A 20,797-nucleotide genomic window follows, 5' to 3' on the forward strand; every position below is an offset into this window, starting at 1 on the left:
TGCAGTGGGCAGCTGGGAGGAGGTGCTCTTATTCTCCATGGACTTTATAGTGTCCAATAACTTTTGGGAGCTTGTGCGACAGGATGCAAATTTCTGTTTGAAAAAGCTAGCCTTTGCTTTCCTAACTGCCTGTGTATATTGGTTCCTAACTTCCCTGAAAAGTTACATATCGTGGGGCTATTCGATGCTAATGCAATACGCAACAGGATGTTTTTGTGCTGATCAAGGGCAGTTAGGTCTGGAGTGAACCAAGGGATATATCTGTTCTTAGTTCTACATTTTTTGAATGGGGCATATCATTTTTCAGATGATATCAGCCAGGGGCGTAACTTTGGTTTTAGAAGTGGGGGGACATAATATATATATCAAAAACATGTTTTGGGGAGATCAGCTTTAATATTGATAGATTGTGGCTTTACATCAAAGTAAATGTCTGCATCATTTCCAATTGGCCATATTTTGTTTGTTTGTAAATATATACAGTACCAGTAAAAGGTTTGGACAAAGCTCCTCATTCAAGGGTTTTTCTTTATTTTTACTATTTTATACATTGTACAATAATAGTGAAGACATCAAAACTATGAAATAACACATATGGAATAATGTAGTAACCAAAAAAGTTTATTACATTCTTTTTTTTTATTACATTACATTCTTCAAAGTAGACACCATATGCCTTGATGACAGCTTTGCACACGCTTGGCATTCTCTCAACCAGCTTCATGAGGTAGTCACCTCGAATGCATTTCAATTAACAGGTGTGCCTTATGGCTGGGGGCAGTATTGAGTATCTTGGATGAATAAGGTGCCCAGAGGTGCCCAGAGTAAACTGCCTGCTCCTCAGTCCCAGTTGCTAATATATGCATATTATTGGTATATTTGGATAGAAAGCACTCTGAAGTTTCTAAAACTGTTTGAATGATGTCTGTGAGTATAACAGAACTCTTATGGCAGGCAAAAACCTGAGAAAAAAATCCAACCAGGAAGAGGGAAATCTGAGGTTGGTCGATTCTCAACTCAGCCACTATTGAAGATACAGTGGGATATTGGTCATGTTGCACTTCCTAAGGCTTCCACTGGATGTCAACAATATTTAGGAACTTGTTTGAGGCTTCTACTGTGAAGGGGGGCTGAATGAGAGGGGAATGAATCAGAGGTCTGCCAGCAGCCATGAGCTGGTCATGCGCATTCACATGAGAGGTATCTCCCGTTCCGTTTGCTTTTCTGAAGACAAAGGAATTCCAAGGTTGGAACATTATTGAAGATTTATGTTAAAAACATCCTAAAGATTGATTCTATACATCTTTTGACATGTTTCTACAGACTGTAATGGAACGTTTTGACATTTCATCTGCAAGTAGTGAACGCGCTTCGTGAGTTTTGATTTGTTTACCAAACGCGCTAACAAAAGTAGCTATTTGGACATAAATGATGGACATTATCGAACAAGTCAAACATTTATTGTGGAACTGGGATTCCTGGGAGTGCATTCTGATGAAGACCATCAAAGGTAAGTGAATATTTATAATGTTATTTCTGACTTCTGTTGAATTCACAATATGGCGGATTTCTTTTTGGCTTGTTGGGTCTCTGAGCACCGTACTCAGATTATTGCATGGTTTACTTTTTCTGTAAAGCTTTTTTGAAATCTGACACAGCGGTTGCATTAAGGAGAAGTTTATCTATATTTCCATGTACAACACTTGTATTTTCATCAATGTTTATAATGAGTATTTCTGTAAATTGATGTGGCTCTCTGAAAAATCACTGGATGTTTTAGGAACTACTGAACATAATGCGCCAATGTATACTGAGATTTTGTTTATATAAATATGACCTTTATCGACCAAAACATACATGTATTGTGTAACATGAAGTCCCATGAGTGTCATCTGATGAAGATCATCAAAGGTTAGTGATTCATTCTATCTCTATTTCTGATTTTTGTGACTCCACTCTTTGGCTGGAAAAATGTGACTTGGCTCTGACCTAACATAATCATTTGTGGTGCTTGCGCTGTAAAGCCTATTTGAAATCGGACACTGTGGTGGGATGAACAACAAGATTACCTTTAAAACGGTATAAGATACTTGTATGGTTGAGGAATTTTAATTATGAAATGTTTTTTGAATTTGGCGCCCTGCACTTTCACTGGCTGTTGTCATATCAAATCATATCATATCAAATCAAATTTATTTATATAGCCCTTATTACATCAGTTGATATCTCAAAGTTCTGTACAGAAACTCAGCCTAAAACCCCAAACAGCGAGCAATGCAGGTGTAGAGGCCCGGTGGCTAGGAAAAACTCCATAGAAAAGCCAAAACCTATGAAGAAACCTAGAGAGAAACCGGGCTATGAGGGGTGGCCAGTCCTCTTCTGGCTGTGCCGGGTGGAGATTATAACCGAACATGGCCAAGATGTTCAAATGGTCATAAATGACCAGCATGGTCAAATAATAATAATCACAGTAGTTGTCGAGGGTGCAGCAAGTCAGCACCTCAGGAGTAAATGTCAGTTGGCATTTCATAGCCGATCATTAAGAGTATCTCTACCACTCCTGCTGTCTCTAGAGAGTTGAAAACAGCAGGTCTGGAACAGGTAGCACGTCCGGTGAACAGGTCAGGGTTACATAGCCGCAGGCAGAAAAGTTGAAACTGGAGCAGCAGCACGGCCAGGTGGACTGGGGACAGCAAGGAATCATCATGCCAGGTAGTTCCTGAGGCATGGTCCTAGGGCTCAGGTCCTCCGAGAGAGAGAAAGAGAGAGAATTAGAGAGAGCATACTTAAATTCACACAGGACACCGGATAAGACAGGAGAAGTACTCCAGATATAACAGACTGACCCTAGCCCCATGACACATAAACTACTGCAGCATAAATACTGGAGGCTGAGACAGGAGGGGTCAGGAGACACTGTGGCCCCATCCGATGCTACCCCCGGACAGGGCCAAGCAGGAAGGATATAACCCTACCCACTTTGCCAAAGCACAGCCCCCACACCGCTAGAGGGATATCTTCAACCACCAATTTACCATCCTGAGACAAGGCCGACTATAGCCCACAAAGATCTCCGCCACGGCACACCCCAAGGGGGGCGCCAACCCAGGCAGGAAGATCACGTCAGTGACTCAACCCACTCAAGTGATGCACCCCTCCTAGGGACGGCATGAAAGAGCACCAGTAATCCAGTGACTCAGCCCCTGTAATAGGGTTAGAGGCAGAGAATCCCAGTGGAGAGAGGGGAACCGGCCACGCAGAGACAGCAAGGGCGGTTCGTTGCTTCAGAGCCTTTCCGTTCACCTTTACACTCCTGGGCCAGACTACACTCAATCATGTGACCCACTGAAGAGATGAGTCTTCAGTAAAGACCGAGTATGCGTCTCGCACATGTTTAGGCAGACCATTCCATAAAAATTGAGCTCTATGCCTCCAGCTGTTTGCTTAGAAATTCTAGGGACAATTAGGAGGCCTGTGTCTTGTGACCGTAGTGTACTTGTAGGTATGTACGGCAGAACCAAATCAGAAAGATAGGTAGGAGCAAGCCCATGTAATGCTTTGTAGGTTAGCAGTAAAACCTTGAAATCAGCCCTTGACTTACCTGATGGGGCTACGGGTTCCCAACTAGGAACACCCCCCCCCCTCCCCCCCCTTCAGCCCACAACGGTGGCGCAGGGAAAGCAAAAATATTCTTAAAAATATTTAACCTCCACACATTAACAAGTCCAATAGCTTAAATGAAAGATAAACACCTTGTTCATCTACCCAGCATGTCAGAATTTTAAAATGTTTTACAGTGAAAACATAGCACATATTTATGTTAAACCACCACTAGGGAAACATACAATATGTAGCCACATGGCTATGCAAATTAGCACAATCACAAACGCAGGATTAAAAGAAAAATAATTCACTAACCTTTTGAAAATCTTCATCAGATGACAGTAATAGCACATGTTACACAGTACATTTATGTTTTTTTCAATAATATGCAATTTATATCCATAAATCTCCATTTACATTGAGCCATGTTCAAAAAATGCAGCAGAAATGACCGGAGAAATTATAAATAACTCCAGCAGCTAATGCCAGATAACAGCAATAAACATCATAAACTTTGACTAAATATACATGTTCTACATATATTTAGAAAGATACACTTCTTCTTAATGCAAACGCTGTGTTACATTTATTTTTAACGTTACAGAATTCGTTCACTATTCAATAATCTGAGACGGCGCTCAGCCATTAGCATTATTTCTCTACTATGTTGGATTCGACAAAAATACAATTTTATAACATAAATATTCCCTTACCTTTGATGGTCTTCGACAAGAATGCCGTGGAAGGAGTTATACTTACCTAATATAACGTTTGGTTGCAGTTGGTGTGTCTTTGTATTAGCAAAAGCTAACATCTTCAGGTGAATTACCCCAAAAATGACTTCTGGTCACGAAAATTGCGCATCAAAACTTCAAATTTACATATTATATGTCGACTAAACTGGTCAAACTAAATGCAGAATCAAGCTTTAGGATGTTTTTAATGTACAAAACAATTGGCGATTAAATCAAACGTAACGAACTCACTTCAACCAGATTGGAAAAAAACGTCCGTTTTTCCAGAGCGCGCTCCTGAAAACTCGTGACACCTCAGTATTTGGCCCACCAAGCAGTCAAAGCTCGTGCTATTTTCTCCGTTGCACGTCTCACTGTAAGACGGGAGCGCGCTGAAGAGATAGAAACTGTTCCCAGAGCTAAGACGGGAGCGCGCTGAAGAGATAGAAACTGTTCCCAGAGCCATAGCTGGTTGGGAAGGGTGGGGGCTATGACGTCAAAGTTGGAGGAATTTTCTAAGGAGGGAGAGAGTGTTTGGGAGAATGGCTGCCCTGTGAGTTCTGCTTTACATACAGACATAATTCGAACGGTTTTAGAAGCTTTAGAGTGTTTTCTATTCAATAATTATTATTATATGCATATATTAGCAATTTTTGACAGTTTTTTTTTTAGTTTACTTTGGGCACACCATTCATCCAAAAGGGGGCAGTATTTCCCATAGCCCTAACAGGTTTTAACAGGAAGCCAGTGTAGGGAGGCTAGCACTGGAGTAATATGATCACATTTTTTGGTTCTAGTCAGGATTCTAGCAGCCTTATTTAGGACTAACTGAAGTTTATTTAGCGCTTTATCCGGGTAGCCGGAAAGTAAAGCATCGCAGTAGTCTAACCTAGAAGTAACAAAAGCATGGATTAATTTTTCTGCATCATTTTTGGACAGAAAGTTTCTAATTTTTGCAATGTTACGTAGATGGAAAAAAGCTATCCTTGAAACAGTCTTGATATGCTCGTCAAAAGAGAGATCAGGGTCCAGAGTAACGTCGAGGTCCTTCACAGTTTTATTTGAGACGACTGTACAACCAAGATTAATTATCAGATTCAACAGAAGATCTCTTTGTTTCTTGGGACCTAGAACAAGCATCTCTGTTTTGTCCGAGCTTAAAAGTAGAAAGTTTGCTGCCATCCACTTCCTTATGTCTGAAACACAGGCTTCTAGCGAGGGCAATTTTGGGTCTTCACCATGTTTCATTGAAATGTACAGCTGTGTGTCATCCGGAAAGCAGTGAAAGTTAACATTATGTTTTCGAATGACATCCCCAAGAGGTAAAATATATAGTGAAAACATTGGTGGTCCTAGAACGGAACCTTGAGGAACACCAAAATTTACAGTTGATTTATATCGATCCCGTTAACAGGATTTTAGCCATAAGAAGTTTTAATTTGTGGTATTTTCATTTTGAGCCAATCAGTTGTGTTGTGACAAGGTAGGGTTGGTATACAGAAGATATCCCTATTTGGTAAAAGACCAAATCCAAGAACAGCTCAAATAAGCAAAGAGAAATGACAGTCCATCATTACTTTAAGATCAGTCAATCCAGAAAATGTCAAGAACTTTGAACGTTTCTTCAAGTGCAGTCGCAAAAATCATCAAGTGCTATGATGAAACTGGCTCTCATGAAGACTGCCACAGGACAGGAAGACCCAGAGTTACCTCTGCTGCAGAGGATACGTTCATTAGAGTTACCAGCCTCAGAAATTGCAACCCAAATAAATGCTTCACAGAGTTCACGTAAGAGACTCATCTCAACATCAACTGTTCAGAGGAGTGAATCAGGCCTTCATGATCAAATTGCTGCAAAGAGAGCACTACTAAAGGACACCAATAATAAGAAGAGGCTTGCTTGGTCCAAGAAACACGAGCAATGGACATTAGACGGGTGGAAATCTGCCTTTGGTCTGATGAGTCCAAATGTGAGATTTTTGGTTCCAAAAGGAGTAGGTGAACAAATGATCTCCGCATGTGTGGTTCCCACCATGAAGCATGGAGGACACTGTCTGTGATTTATTTACAATTCAAGGAACACTTAGTCCGCATGGCTACCACAGGATGGCTACCACAGCATTCTGCAGAGATATGCAATCCCATCTGGTTTGCGCTTAGTGGGTCTATCATTTGTTTTTTAACAGGACAATGAGCCAAAACACATTTCTATTTGACCAAGAAGGAGAGTGATAGTGCTGCATCAGATGACCTGCTCTCCACAATCACCCGATCTCAACCCAACTGAGATGGTTTGGGATTAGTTGGACCGGAGAGTGAAGGAAAAGCAGCCAACAAGTGCTCAGTATATGTGGTAACACCTTCAAGACTGTTGGAATAGCATACCTAATGAAGCTGGGTGAGAGAATGCCAAGAGTGTGCAAAACTGTCATCAAGGCAAAGGGTGGCTACTTTGATCAATCTAAAATCTAAAATCTATTTTGATTAGTTCAACACTTTTTTGGTTACTACATGATTCACCTGAGCACAGTAAACTGGTTTTCCCTGGCTGTCTGACCCTGCTGGGAATATTCCCACTCCTAAAAGGTAGGCTATAAAAACGGTTCAAGAGAAGGTGCAAGGCTCTCCAACTCTGCTCTCTTTAAACTACATCTTGTAAGGTTCTGTATTTATTTTCTTAGTCAACCTTGTGATCTGTTTTGTTGTGTTCTTGAACGTAGCCCTGTCTTTCATTTTTGTTCATTGATTTAACCTGTGTTAGTTACTCACCTGGTCTCATCAGCTCCTTATTTAGTTCAGTTCATTCTGTTCGTGTCACGCCCTGATCTGTTTCACCTGTCCTTGTGATTGTCTCTACCCCCTTCAGGTGTTGCGTATTTTCCCCAGTGTATTTCTCCCTGTGTTGCCTGTCTCTCTGTGCCAGTTTGTCCAAGTCAACCAGTGGTTTTCCCATTCTCCTTTTCTAGTCCTCCCAGTTTTGACCGTTGCCTGTTTCTGGACATTGTACCCGCCTGCGTTGACCATGAGCCTGTCTGCCACTCTGTAGCTCCTGGACTCTGATCTGGTTTTGACATTTTACCTGTCCACGACCATTCTCTTGCCGACCCTTTGGATTAAAACATTGTAAGACTCCAACCATCTGCCTCCTGTGTCTGCATTTGGCTCTCGCCTTGTGCCTCGATAGTTCATGCCTTTGTGAGGTACTGTTCGCTTTGCCTCTACTAAGACTTATCCTAGCTCGTTTGTGAGAACCAGTTAAAGCCTTCAGTCATGGTTTTGATTCACCTGCCTCTTTGCTTACCTGTGTATGACCATTGCCTTCCTGTGACCATGATTCCTTCCTTTTGCAAAAGCGAAATAAAGACCTGCCACGCTCAGTGCTTTAATCTACACCTTTTAAATGACAGAATACCTAACCTAAAACTGGAATCGATTCAGCAGAGCTACAGTGGCACCTAACCCAGCAAGAGGAGCATATGGAGGAAATCTGCCTTCTTCTCCTTCAGCCTATCCCCACCCCTCCGATGCCAGGTATCGTAACACATAGCCCTCCTTCATTCATATCCATGCCTGGAAAATATAATGGTTCACCTGGGAAATGTCAGGGATTTCTGACGCAATGCAGCAAATACATTGAGCACAATCCCACTAACTTCGCCACAGACAAGAGCAGGGTGGACTTTGTTGTCTCTACTCACAGGCAAAGCCCTGGATTGGGCCACGGCCACATGGACTGCCAACAGCACAGAACTCGGATCCGAGACCCATTTCCACACCCTCTTCAAAGAGGTATTTGACCGCTCTCCTTCCGGTCATCCAATAGGAGACCTCTTCATATAACTTCAACAAGGACGCAATTCAGCTGCCGGGTATGCCCACGAGTTCCGCTCCATGGCTGTAGGGAGTGGATGGAGTGAGGCTGCTTTACTTACTGTCTACAGAAGAGGGATCAACAGGGCAATTCAGGCAGAGCTGTCCTGTGGAGGTGACCTTCAGGATTTAAATCAATACATTCGTATCTTCATTGACCACCTCATCGCCGACCACCAAAGAACTCTGCCACCCAGGAACCCAAAACCTTCTCTTTCCATGATTCTGTCATCCGTCTGACTTTTCCAGAGCCCATGCAGTTGGGCCATGCTCCTCTCCCGTGTATCGAACTTCAAAGGCGGATCCAAGAAGGGCTCTGCCTATACTGTGTAGGGTCACCACTTTATTTTAAGAATGTGAAATGTCAGAATAATAGTAATGATTTATTTCAGCTTTTATTTCTTTCATCACATTCCCAGTGGGTCAGAAGATTACATACACTCAATTAGTATTTGGTAGCATTTCCTTTTAAATTGTTTAACTTGGGTCAAACGTGTCAGGTAGCCTTCCACAAGCTTCAAACAATAAGTTGGGTGAATTTTGACCCATTCCAACTAACAGAGCTGGTGTAACTGAGTCAGGTTTGTAGGCCTCCTTGCTCGCACACGATTTTTCAGTTCTGCCCACATCTTCTATAGGATTGAGGTCAGTGCTATGTGATGGCCACTCCAATACCTTGACTTTGTTGACTTTAATAATATCCTGTTAAAGCTATGCACAATACTGCCCCCTTTGGAGGAATTGCGTGCCCATAGTAAACAGAAAAAAAATCTGTCCAAAAGTGCTAATATATGCATATAATAATTATTACTGAATAGAAAACACTCTAAAGCTTCTAAAACCGTTCGAATTATGTCTGTATGTAAAGCAGAACTCACAGGGCAGCCATTCTCCCAAACTATTTCCCTCACCAGGACAGTTGGGCCAACTTTGACGTCATCGCCCCCACCCTTCCCAACCAGCTACGGATCTGGGATCGGTTTCTGTTTCTTCAGCGTGCTGTGTTCTTTCAATGGGGCGCGTAATGAAGAAAATCCCTCAAGCTTTGACCGTTTGGCGGGCAAAATACTGAAGTGTCACGTGAATTTAGCTGCGCGTCAGGGCGCAATTGAAGACACCGCACTCTTTTTTTCCACATCGTCTGAGGAGAGTTGCGTTCTTTTGTTTGAATTGCCAATTGTTTTGTACGTTAATAACATCCTAAAGCTTGATTCTGCACTTAGTTTGACCAGTTTGGTCGACATATAATATGTAATTTTGAAGTTTTGATGCGCAACTGTTCGTGATCAGAAGTCCTTTTTGGTGCATTTCACCTGAAGCTGTTAGCATATGCTAATACAAAGACACACGAACTGAAACCAAACGTTATATTAGGTAAGTATGACTCCTTCCACTACATTCTGATCGAAGACCATCAAAGGTAAGGGAATATTTATGTTGTAATTTTGTATTTCTGTTGACTCCAACATAGCAGAGAAATATTGCTTATGTCTGAGCGCCACCTCAGATTATTGCATAGTGAACGAATTCTGTAACGTTAAAAATAAATGTAACACAGCGGTTGCATTAAGAAGCAGTGTATCTTTCTAACTATATGTAGAACATGTATATTTAGTCAAAGTTTATGATGTGTATTGCTGTTATCTGGCGTTATCTGGCGGAGCTTTCTATAATTTCTCCCTACATTTCTGTAGCATTTTTTGAACATGGCTCAATGTAAACGGAGATTTATGGATATAAATTGCATATTATTGAAAAAAAACAAATGTACTGTGTAACATGTCCTATTACTGTCATCTGATGAAGATTTTCAAAAGGTTAGTGAATTATTTTTCTTTTAATCCTGCGTTTGTGATTGTGTCTTTTGCTTGACAAAATGGCTGGATATCGTCTGTGTGTCTGTGGTGGTTTGACATAAATATGTGCTATGTTTTCGCCGTAAAACATTTTAGAAATCTGACTCGCTGGGTAGATGAACAAGGTGTTTATCTTTCATTTGTGCTATTGGACTTGTTAATGTGTGGAGGTTAAATATTTCTAAGAATATTTTTGCATTCTGTGCGTCACGGTTTGAGTTGAGTGGGGGGCGTGGTTCCCCTTGGGGAACATGTACCGTTAACAAGTTTTTTAAGACATTTTGCTACAACTTTGGAAGTATGTTTGGGGTCATTGTCCATTTGGAAGACCCATTTACGACCAAGGTTTAACTTCCTGACTGTTGCTTCAATATATCCACAACATTTTCCATCCTCATGATGCCATCTATTTTGTGAAGTGCTCCAGTCCCTCCTGCACAAAAGCACTCCCACAACATGAGGCTACCACCCCCGTGCTTCACGGTTGGGATGGTGTTCTTTGGCTTGCAAGTCTCCCCCTTCTTCCTCCAAACATAACGATGGTCATTATGGCCAAACAGTTCTATTTTTGTTTCATAAGACCAGAGGACATTTCTCCAAAAAAGTATGATCTTTGTCAACATGTGCAGTTGCAAACCGTAGTCTGGCTTTTTTATGGCGGTTTTGGGGCAGTGGCTTCTTTCTTGCTGAGCGGCCTTTCAGGTTATGTCGATATAGAACTTGTTTTACTGTGGATATAGATACGTTTGCACCTGTTTCCTCCAGCATCTTCACAAGGTCCTCTGCTGTCGTTCTGGGATTGATTAACTTTTCGCACCAAAGTACGTTCATCTCTAGGAGACAGAATACGTTTGGTCCCATGGTGTTTATACTTGTTACAGATGAACGTGGTACCTGGTTATGGGTATGCTTTCACCCCCCTGTACTCAGTGAAAGTTGCACCCCTGATATCAGCCCCTTTTCAATGTAACATATCTAACCCTGTAAGATTTAGTCTCTGATTTTGTTGTAGAGCCAGAGGACAACAGAGCGGGGGTAGCCCACAAGTGGTCTTTCAATCACCAGCAAGTGAATGAGCTTTCAAAACTGCTAACTCTCACGCATTCACTGTGAGACACATGCAATTGACTCTCACGCTACACCTCCTATCTCATGTTGGAATCCCCAAAAAGTGTTGTTTTTGTATATTGTATATGGCAGTCATTACTTCCCAGCGTCTGCTGCATGCCCAAAGAATTCCCCTCCAGCTCACTGCTACAGTGAAAGTTGATACAGGCTGCCTTGCGCATTGTCTTCACACTTCACTGACAGAATTTAGTGGTCAGCAGCTCTCGTCATCCCAGAGAAAATTCACATCAAAGAAAGAACAACGTAATGAAGGTAAGCAATTTAGCCCGAGTTAACATGAACATAAATTACCATGTGGGGCAGGATGTTGGGTTTATGTTATCTAGCTGTTTTACATTTGACTTATGGAAAACTTAGGTAGGTTAGCTGAGCTACATGCTAGCTAGCTAGCCTACTAGTGCTGACTTGCCAAAGAGTCTCAAGTTCACACTGAAAAGTGTAAAAGCATCCCCCCCTTTGTTTACTTTGGATATTGGGGAACACAGTCATCCCTCTCTACTTTAGAGAAATGGTGGTGGTGCATCAGCTAGCTAGTAACTACTGATTTTTAGAGATCTATTTTCCCTTTTGTACTTTAACTATTTGTACATAATATGACATTTCAAATGTCTTTTATTCTTTTGGAACAGTTGTAAGTGTAATGTTTGCTGTAATTTGTTTTGTTTATTTCACTTTGTATCTATTTCACTTGCTTCGGCAATGTAAACATATGATTCCCATGTCAGTAAAGCCCTTAAATTTAAATTGATGGGGTTGGGCCCCCTCCTTCAGAGCAGCTAGAGAGGGAGGCTGGGCCCAATCCTTCAGAGCAGCTCGAGATCCTTGATGATAATCTGCTCCAGAGTGCTCAGGACCTCAGACTGGGGCGAAGGTTCAACTTCCAACAGGACAACGACCCTAAGCACACAGCAAAGACAACACAGGAGTGGCTTTGGGACAAGGCTGGGCCCCATCCTTCAGAGCAGCTAGAGAGAGTGGCTGGGCCCCATCCTTCAGAGCAGCCAGAGAGAGAGAGGTTTTAACTTTAACATCCTTCAGAGCAGCCAGAGAGAGAGGCTGGGCCCCATCCTTCAGAGCAGCCAGAGATAGAGGCTGGGCCCCATCCTTCAGAGCAGCTAGAGAGAGTGGCTGGGCCCCATCCTTCAGAGCAGCCAGAGAGAGAGGCTGGGCTCCACCCTTCAGAGCAGCTAGAGAGAGAGGTTTTAACTTTAACATCCTTCAGAGCCTGCTCGAGAGAGAGGCTGGGCCCCATCCTTCAGAGCAGCCAGAGAGAGAGGTTTTAACTTTAACATCCCTCAGAGCCTGCTCGAGAGAGAGGCTGGGCCCCATCCTTCAGAGCAGCTAGAGAGAGTGGCTGGGCCCCATCCTTCAGAGCAGCCAGAGAGAGAGGTTTTAACTTTAACATCCTTCAGAGCAGCCAGAGAGAGAGGTTTTAACTTTAACATCCTTCAGAGCAGCCAGAGAGAGAGGCTGGGCCCCATCCTTCAGAGCAGCCAGAGAGAGAGAGGCTGGGCTCCATCCTTCAGAGCAGCCAGAGAGAGTGGTTGGGCCCCATCCTTCAGAGCAGCCAGAGAGAGTGGTTGGGCCCCATCCTTCAGAGCAGCCAGAGAGAGAGGCTGGGCCCCATCCTTCAGAGCAGCCAGAGAGAGAGGTTTTAACTTTAACATCCTTCAGAGCAGCCAGAGAGAGAGGCTGGGCCCCATCCTTCAGAGCAGCCAGAGAGAGAGAGGCTGGGCTCCATCCTTCAGAGCAGCCAGAATGAGTGGTTGGGCCCCATCCTTCAGAGCAGCCAGAGAGAGAGGCTGGGCCCCATCCTTCAGAGCAGCCAGAGAGAGAGGCTGGGCCCCTTCCTTCAGAGCAGCCAGAGAGAGAGGCTGGGCTCCACTCTTCAGAGCAGCTAGAGAGAGAGGCTGGGCCCCATCCTTCAGAGCAGCTAGAGAGAGAGGTTGGGCCCCATCCTTCAGAGCAGTTGCACAAAATTCTCACAACAATCAAGTTTCTGCTCACAAGACCTAAAATTAGCTCAGTCCCCCAAAACATCAGAGGGAACATTGGTTATGGGTATGCTTTCATCAGCAAGGACTAGGGAGTTTTGGGGGGATAAAAAGAAACAGAATACAACTATAAGTACATGCAAAATCAGGGAGGAATACCTGGTTCAGTCCGCTTTCCATCAGACACTGGGAGACAAATTCACCTTTCAGCAGGACAACAACCTAAAACACAAGGCCAAATCTAGACTGGAGATGCTTACCAAGATGACATTGATTGTTTCTGAGTGGTCTAGTTACAGTTTTGACTTAAATCAGAATGAAAATCTAGGGCAAGACTTGAAAATGGCTGTGTAGCAATGATCAACAATCAACTTGACAGCTTGAAGAATTTAAAAAAGAATAATAGGCCCATTCTGTACATCCAGGTGTGCAGAGTCACAGCTGTAATCGCCACTAAAGGTGTTTCTACAGAGTATTGACTCGGGTGTGAATCCTTATGTAAATTAGATATTTCTATATTTCAATTTCATTCAATTTGCCTACATTTCTAAAAACATGTTTTTACTTTGTCATTCTGGGGTATTGTGTGTGTGTGTTGAGAAAAAACAAACATTTTAAACCATTTTTAATTCAGACTATAACACAACAATGTGTGGAGTAAGTCAAGAGGTATAAAAACATTCTTAAGGCACTGTACAACAGAATCATCACCATGTGCCTCTGTCATTGTATGGGAATCACAGATCTACCATCCATGGAGGAGGGGGGAAATAATCTACATTTTCCTCTCTCCATCCCTCTCTCCACCCTGCGATCGCAGCAGGACCTGTCTGTCCTTGTAGTTAAACTGAGTCATTGGACTGGCTGTAGGGACTGATGACTGTTTTTGACGGTTCTCAGATCTCTATCTCTTTACCGATAACATATCTACAGCATCCTCCGCTGTGAGCTCCAGAGGGTTACCCCCTCACTAAATCACCCTTGCCCATGGAGGAGGGGGGTTCCCTGGAAGAGAGACACAGTCAACCCCCTGCCCTCTCCAGAGCGCCACAATTGCTCACCTCACTAAATCAGCCAGCAGACGGTTTCCCAAGACCCCAACGACAGAGAGGGTCAGAGGGGGGTGAAAGGGGATAGGGAGGGAGAGAGGCGACCTCAGAGATGGGAGGTTGTGACTGTTAGGGAGGCTCCCTAGAGAAGGATGTGATGGATAGAGGTGCAGGATTGTAAAGAAATGTCTAGCTGTGCTGTGGCATGCTGAGAAAGTAACAGACTTCTTCAACATCCTCCACTTGAACATGACCTTCACACATGCACACACACACACACTACAATATGCAGTACAATATGAACATATTCCAGCCTTTCTATATTATTATATTGCATGCTATAAGATGTTAATTTCTCATCCCTCAACAGAGGCACTTCATATCCATATGACAGAAAAAAACATACAGTGCCTTGCGAAAGTATTCGGCCCCCTTGAACTTTGCGACCTTTTGCCACATTTCAGGCTTCAAACATAAAGATATAAAACTGTATTTTTTTGTGAAGAATCAACAACAAGTGGGACACAATCATGAAGTGGAACAACATTTATTGGATATTTCAAACTTTTTTAACAAAGCAAAAACTGAAAAATTGGGCGTGCAAAACTATTCAGCCCCTTTACTTTCAGTGCAGCAAACTCTCTCCAGAAGTTCAGTGAGGATCTCTGAATGATCCAATGTTGACCTAAATGACTAATGATAAATACAATCCACCTGTGTGTAATCAAGTCTCCGTATAAATGCACCTGCCCTGTGACAGTCTCAGAGGTCCGTTAAAAGCGCAGAGAGCATCATGAAGAACAAGGAACACACCAGGCAGGTCCGAGATACTGTTGTGAAGACGTTTAAAGCTGGATTTGGATACAAAAAGATTTCCCAAGCTTTAAACATCCCAAGGAGCACTGTGCGAGCGATAATATTGAAATGGAAGGAGTATCAGACCCCTGCAAATCTACCAAGACCTGGCCGTCCTTCTAAACTTTCAGCTCATACAAGGAGAAGACTGATCAGAGATGCAGCCAAGAGGCCCATGATCACTCTGGATGAACTGCAGAGATCTACAGCTAAGGTGGGAGACTCTGTCCATAGGACAACAATCAGTCGTATATTGCACAAATCTGGCCTTTATGGAAGAGTGGCAAGAAGAAAGCCATTTCTTAAAGATATCCATAAAAAGTATTGTTTAAATTTTGCCACAAGCCACCTGGGAGACACACCAAACATGTGGAAGAAGGTGCTCTGGTCAGATGAAACCAAAATGGAACTTTTTGGCAACAATGCAAAACGTTATGTTTGGCGTAAAAGCAACACAGCTCATCACCCTGAACACACCATACCCACTGTCAAACATGGTGGTGGCAGCATCATGGTTTGGGCCTGCTTTTCTTCAACAGGGACAGGGAAGCTGGTTAAAATTGATGGGAAGATGGATGGAGCCAAATACAGGACCATTCTGGAAGAAAACCTGATGGAGTCTGCAAAAGACCTGAGACTGGGACGGAGATTTGTCTTCCAACAAGACAATGATCCAAAACATAAAGCAAAATCTACAATGGAATGGTTCAAAAATAAACATATCCAGGTGTTAGAATGGCCAAGTCAAAGTCCAGACCTGAATCCAATCGAGAATCTGTAGAAAGAACTGAAAACTGCTGTTCACAAATGCTCTCCATCCAACCTCACTGAGCTTGAGCTGTTTTGCAAGGAGGAATGTGAAAAAATTTCAGTCTCTCGATGTGCAAAACTGATAGAGACATACCCCAAGTGATTTACAGCTGTAATTGCAGCAAAAGGTGGCGCTACAAAGTATTAACTTAAGGGGGCTGAATAATTTTGCACGCCCAATTTTTCAGTTTTTGATTTATTAAAAAAGTTTGAAATATCCAATAAATGTCGTTCCACTTCATGATTGTGTCCCACTTGTTGTTGATTCTTCACAAAAAAATACAGTTTTATATCTTTATGTTTGAAGCCTGAAATGTGGCAAAAGGTTGCAAAGTTCAAGGGGGCCGAATACTTTCGCAAGGCACTGTATATTCACAGTCAGACATACACACTCTCACAGTGCAACATGAGAACCACTCTACTGAGATGTCATAGGTATTACAGCCAGAGCCACATATGAATTACTCAGTAGTTCATACATAGTGTGAATGTTATCTCTAGCTGAGAATGGAGACAGGTGCAGACACATCATCAGATGAGCTAGTGAATTCACAGGGTTCCAGGCAGACACACATACAAACATTCTACCCCTACCCCCCCCCCCCCCCCCCGCCCCCTCTCTCGGGCCTCTCTGGTCTGGGAGGGAAGTGAAAATAGCTTTTCTTCTCATCTGAGGTTTGATTCAAGGTTATCCAGGCGAGAAAGAGCTTACAGAGCAGCGTGTTATAGCTCTCACACACAGGTCTATTTCTACTTAGCTCAGAGGAGTGGAATATTGGCTTTTCTGCTCTGTTCGTTATCCACACAGTTTTAATGACCTACAATAAGGCTCCATGTTAGTATGGGGAAAATCAGCATACAATAAACTGTTTTATGTAGCACTTTAATTCAAATCACTGCCATTGAGATGCATGTAGCCTTGAGGTGTTTCATTTCATGCTATTTCCAAAATGGATCGATTTGCTCATTTCAAATGGTAAACAAAGAAGTGTGTCCTGGTGAAAGGTCACAATAGAGATACTGTGACATCATCAAGCACTAACAAACACGTCTGCTGCATAATGTTCATACATCCAAATTATGATTAAAAACCTGCTGCAAGATACACAAATATTGACAGCAAACGTGCACTCACCATTAAAAATGGTGTTTCTTTCTTTAAGTAACCTTTCAGAACCAGTGTTATTATATTTGTAATGTATTCCAATCTACATTAAATATCAGGTCAAATGTACATGTACACTGTAAACCCCAATGTGCTGTCATTACTCAAAACTTTTGAGGAAATCTGTTGTACTTAATACATCTCTGTCACACCCTGACCATAGTTTGCTTTGTATGTTTCTATGTTTTGTTTGGTCAGGGTGTGATCTGAGTGGGCATTCTATGTTGTGTGTCTAGTTTGTCTGTTTCTGTGTTTGGCCTGATATGGTTCTCAATCAGAGGCAGTTGTTAGTCATTGTCTCTGATTGGGAACCATATTTAGGTGGCCTGTTTGGTGTTGGGTTTTGTGGGTGATTGTGCCTGTCTCTGTGTTTGCACCAGATGGGGCTGGTTTGGTTTTTCACATTTCTTGTTTTGTTAGTCTATTCATGTATAGTTCCTTTATTAAAGAACCATGAATAATAACCACGCTGCGTTTTGGTCCGCCTCTCCTTCAGCGCAAGAAAACCGTTACAATCTCAGTACAGTTACTTACTGTAAAGTTATGTTGTAATCATTACTCAAACCGATAGAGTTACTGTAACGCCCCCCACTATGCTATGCCTCCAATATAATTTCCCAGTGTGCCTTGTCTTTTCGAGTGACTTGTAGAGACATGGTTGATGAATTCGTACATTTTCAGTAATTTCACCAAGTTAGTTCCTAGTTGAATATTATCATTATAATTTAACTTTTTATGAGAATACATTACATACAGTGGGGCAAAAAAGTATTTAGTCAGCCACCAATTGTGCAAGTTCTCCCACTTAAAAAGATGAGAGAGGCCTTTAATTTTCATCATAGGTACACTTCAACTATGACAGACAAAATTAGAAGAAAAAAAATCCAGAAAATCACATTGTAGGATTTGTAATGAATTTATTTGCAAATTATGGTGGAAAATAAGTATTGTAGAAATGTTAATGTAGGAGACTATAACACACTAGACATGGTAGGAGAAAATCCAAAGAAAAACCAACCCAGAATTATTATTTTTTGAGAGCCCATGCTCTTACAATGGAACATGTAGGGAAATAATTAAATCTAGCTCCCAGTATGCAATTCCTATGGCTTCCACTGGGGTTCAGTTGTCTTTGTTCAAGGTTTCAGGCTTGATTCTTCCAAAATGAGTAAGAATAATGAGTTTTAGTAGAAGGACATCTTCTTGGAAATTTGTGTGTGCATGCGCCATGAAGACAACGTGCACCTGCTAATATCGCTTTCCTATTGAACATACTTCTTTCCGTATGAAATATTATAGTTTAATTTCATTTTAGGGTATCTGAGGATTAAATAGCAATGTATTTTGGCTTGTTGAAACAAAGTTTAAGGGTAGATTTTCAGATTCCTATCTTGGTAATGAGTGGATGACTCAAATCGATGGTGCCAACTAAACTGACTTTTTGGGATATAAAGAATGATTTTATCTAACAAAACGACACTACATGTTATAGCTGGGACCCTTTGGATGACAAACCAGCGGAAGAGTTTCAAAAAGTAAGTGAATATTTCATCGCTATTTGTAAATTTATGAAACCTGTGCCGGTGGAAAAATACTTTAACCTCTTACACTTATGGTGGCGCTATTTCATTTTTGGAAGAAAAACGTTCCCGTTTTAAACCAGATATTTTGTCACAAAAAGATGCTCGACTATGCATATAATTGCTACTGTTCGAAAGAAAACACTCTGACGTGTCCAGAAATACAAATATCTTCTCTGTGCGTGCCCTTTAACGTGAGCTTCAGGCAAAACCAAGATGACTTGGCATCCAGGAAATGACAAGGATTTTTGAGGCTCTGTCTTTCATGATCTCCTTATATGGCTGTGAACGCAAGAGGAATGAGTCTGCCCTTTCTGTCGTTTCCCCAAGGTGTCTGCAGCATTGTGACGTATTTGTAGGCAGATCGTTGGAAGATTGACCATAAGAGACCACATTTACCACGTGTCCGCCCGGTGTCCTGCGCCGAAATTGGTGCGCAAAAGTCACCTGCCAGTATTTTTCCATGGGGCACAGAGAGAGAAGCAAGCTTCCATGAACTGCATGTCAATGAAGAGATATGTGAAAAAACACCTTGAGGATTGATTCCAAACAACGTTTGCCATGTTTCGGTCGATATTATGTAGTTAATCCGGAAAAAGTTTCACGTTGTAGGTGACTGCATTTTCGGTTCGTTTCGGTAGCCAGGCGCAATGTAGAGAACGGAACGATTTCTCCTACACACAGACGCTTTCAGGAAACACTGCGCATTTGGTATGTGGCTGGGAGTCTCCTCATTGAAAACATCAGAAGCTCTTCAAAGGTAAATGATTTTATTTATTTGGTTATCTGGCTTTTGTGAAAATGTTGCGTGCTACATGCTACACAAAATGCTATGCTAGCTTTGCATACTCTTACACAAATTAGTCAATTTCTATGGTTCAAAAGCATATTTTGAAAATCTGAGATGACAGTGTTGTTAAGAAAAGGCTAAGCTTGAGAGCAAACGCATTATTTTAATTTTATTTGCGATTTTCAGAAATCGTTAACGTTGCGTTATGCTAATGAGCCTGAGGCTTAGTCACAATCCCGGATCCGGGATGGGGAGTTTCAAGAGGTTAATGTGGGGAGCCGACCTCAAACAATCATATGGCATGCTTTCGCTGTAAAGCCTACTGTAAATCAGACAGTGTAGTTAGATGAACAGGAATTTAAGCTAGTGGGACCCCTATCCCAGAGAGCTTTAAAAACAACTCCAAAATATCTACCTGCAGTAGAGCATGCTGAGTAAAAAGTTCATTTGAGTTGTGACTATTTATTTAGTTTTGTGTCAGTACCACATCAACATTTTAGCTTTGTGTCAGTACCACAGCAACAGTTTAAGTAATAATGATTTCTAAAGTTGAATTTGAGTTCAACTAGAAATATTTGAGTTAAAAATGCCTTGTGGTTGACAGTGTGGTAATCAATATGTGATCGGGGCCAGCTGTATCCCTGGGTTCACATCCAAGTTCATGTTCCTGTTCAGTCATATTGATCATGTTGTTATTGATTATGCAATGGTTCAGCAGGGGGTAGTGGTTACTGACGTAGGACTTTTGATTAACACAGCAAGAGAATAACATGTGTAAATGTATTCCTAAAACAGAAATCCTTTGTCTCCTTATTAATCATTCCACTTTACAACATGGAAATATAGCCCAGGTATTTCCTCTCCTCTCTTTGTCCTCCTCATGCTCCCTCCTTCTCAGCCACCTCCCAAGATCTGCCTCCCCTCCTAGAGCTACAGTACCATGGCCTTGTCAGCTGGTTTATGGGATGTTTAACTGCTAGCTGTGTGTGTGTGTGTGTGTGTGTGTGTGTGTGTGTGTGTGTGTGTGTGTGTGTGTGTGTGTGTGTGTGTGTGTGTGTGTGTGTGTGTGTGTGTGTGTGTGTGTGTGTGTGTGTGTGTGTGTGTGTGTGTGTGTGTGTGTGTGTGTGAATATTAATAGAGTGTGTGTGCCAGATGGTTCTCAGTAGGGAGCAGAGTCTGCCCCTCGTCTATCAGCCCTCCAGGACCCATAAATACATGGAGAACAAACATGCTAATTACACACACACACACACACACACACACACACACACACACACACTGGGGTGAGACAGGCACACAGTGGGGTGAGACAAAGGTGAGACAGAAAGACACAGGGGGTGAGACAGAGAGACACCAGGGGTAA

Source organism: Oncorhynchus masou, chromosome 10 (assembly GCF_036934945.1).
Source record: "Oncorhynchus masou masou isolate Uvic2021 chromosome 10, UVic_Omas_1.1, whole genome shotgun sequence".
Taxonomy (NCBI): domain Eukaryota; kingdom Metazoa; phylum Chordata; class Actinopteri; order Salmoniformes; family Salmonidae; genus Oncorhynchus; species Oncorhynchus masou.